This window comes from Mirounga leonina, unplaced genomic scaffold (genome assembly GCF_011800145.1).
Source record: "Mirounga leonina isolate KUSES-001 unplaced genomic scaffold, KU_Mleo_1.0 Mir_447, whole genome shotgun sequence".
NCBI lineage: Eukaryota > Metazoa > Chordata > Mammalia > Carnivora > Phocidae > Mirounga > Mirounga leonina.
Window position 1 is genome coordinate 12,383,675 of NW_023270757.1, and position 2,726 is coordinate 12,386,400.

Consider the following 2,726-nt stretch of genomic DNA (forward strand, 5'->3'; position numbering starts at 1 on the left):
GAATTCATGGCTTTTTTTCCCCCTGATTCTTTACTCTTTCAAAGTTAATTTTTAAATTTTCTTCTTTTTTTTCTTGAATTTTTCTTTTTTCCCTTTTCAACCAACATCTTATCAATCCCTTTTATAAAAATCTTTTTTATTTCTAATTTTTTGAGTCATGTTCTATCCCTTCATAGTAGTTAACCTTATTTTTGGTATATGTTGTTCTCTTTTTAAAATTTTGGGATACAGTTTCATCTAACAGACCAAAATATACCCTAAATCCTAGTGTATGGCTTTGTTCTAGTCTCCTGCCTGATCACATTCTCTCTCTTTTTTTTCTTTTTAATTCCTCCTTTCTTTTTTTGACCAAATTCTTATCAATTCCTTTTATAAACTCTTTTATAATATTCATCTGTACAGTCATATTCCATCCCTTCATAGTATTTACCGTTATTTTTGTACATTTATAAGTTTCTCTTTCTTTAAAATTTTGGGAGGCACTTTCTTCTAACAGACCAAAATATGCCCAAAATCTAGTGTGTAGCACTAATCTATGCACCACCTGATCATATTTGATAATATTCTTTTTTTTTTTTTTTATCTTGTTCTTTTTATTTTTCTTTTCTTTTTTCTTTCTTTCTCTTTCTTTTCTCCTGGTTTCAGGGCTCTTCTGAGTTGTTTAGTGTATATGTTTCTGGGGTCATTGTTATCCTATTAGCATTTTGTTCTCTCATTCATCTATTCGCCTCTGGACAAAATGACAAGATGGAAAAAAATCACCTCAACAAAAAGAACAGGAGGCAGTACGGACTGCCAGGGACCTACTCAAAATGGACATTAGTATGATGTTGGAACTAAAGTTCGGAATGACGATTATAAAGATACTAGCTGGGCTTGAAAAGAGCTTGGAAAATATTAGAGAAACCCTTTCTGAAGAAATAAAAGAACTAAAATTTGACAAGTCAGAATCAAAATGGCTACTAATGAGGTGCAATTAAAAATGGAGGCTCTAGGGCGCCTGGGTGGCTCAGTTGGTTAAGCGACGGCCTTCGGCTCAAGTCATGATCCTGGAGTCCCTGGATCAAGTCCCGCATCAGGCTCCCTGCTCGGCAGGGTGCCTGCTTCTCCCTCTGACCCTCCCCCCTCTCATGTGCTCTCTCTCTCTCATTCTCTCTGTCACAAATAAATAAATAAAATCTTTAAAAAAAATGGAGGCTCTAACTACTAGGATAAATGAGGCAGAAGAGAGAATTAGTGATATAGAACACCAAATGGTGGAAAATAAAGAAGCAGAGAAAAAAAGAGACATAAACAACTACTGGATCATGAGGGCAGAGTACGAAAGATAAGTGATACCATAAGATAGAAACATTAGATTGGCAACAGACCTATCCACAGAGACCTGGAAGGCCAGAAAGGACTGGAAGGATACATTCAGAGCACTAAGGGAGAAAAATATGCAGCCAAGTATACTATATCCAGTTAGGCTGTCATTGAAAATAGAAGGAGAGATAAAAAGCTTCCAGGACAAACTAAAACTAAAGGAATTTGCAAACACAAAACCAGCCCTACAAGAAATCTTGAAAGGGGTCCTCTAAGCCAAGAGAGAGCCTAAAAGTAACATAGACCAGAAAGGAACACAGACAATATACAGTAACAGTCACCTTACAGGCAATACAATGGCACTAAATTCGTATCTTTCAATAGTTACCCTGAATGTAAATGGGCTAAATGCCCCAATCAAAAGACACAGGGTATCACATTGGATAAAAAAAAACAAGACCCATTGATATGCTGTCTGCAAGAGACTCATTTTAGACCCAAGGACACCTCCAGATTGAAAGTGAGGGGATGGAAAAACATTTACCATGCGAATGGACACCAAAAGAAAGCTGGGGTGGCAATCCTTATATCAGACAAATTAGATTTTAAACCAAAGACTGAAATAAGAGATGAGGAAGGACACTATATCCTACTTAAAGGGTCTATCCAACAAGAAGATCTAACAATTGTAAGTATCTATGCCCCTAACATGGGAGCAGCCAATTATATAAGCCAACTAATAACAAAACGAAAGAAACTCATCAACAACAATACCATAATAGTGGGGGACTTTAATACCCCCCTCACTGAAATGGACAGATCATCTAAGCAAAAGATCAACAAGGAAATAAAGACTTTAAATGAAACACTGGAACAAATGGACTTCACAGATCATTTCAGAACATTCCATCCCAAAGTAAGAGAATGCACATTCTTCTGTAGTGCCCATGGAACATTCTCCAGAATCGATCACATCCTAGGTCACAAATCAGGTCTCAACCAGTACCAAAAGATGGAATCATTCCCAGCATAGTTTTGGACCACAATGCTTTGAAACTAGAACTCAGTCGCAAGAGGAATGTTGGAAAGACCTCAAATACATGAAGGCTAAAGGGCATCCGACTAAAGAATGAATGGGACAACCAGGAAATTAAAGCAGAATTAAAAAAATTCATGGAAATCAATGAAAATGAAAACACAACTGTTCAAAATCTTTGGGATGCAGCAAAGGCAGTCCAAACAGGAAAGTATATAGCAATACAAGCCTTTCTCAAGAAACAAGAAAGGTCTCAAATACACAACCTAACCCTACACCTAAATGAGCTAGAGAAAGAACAGCAAATAAAGCCAAAACCCAGCAGGAGAAGAGAAATAATAAATATCAGAACAGAAATCAATGAAATAGAAACCAAAAGAACAGT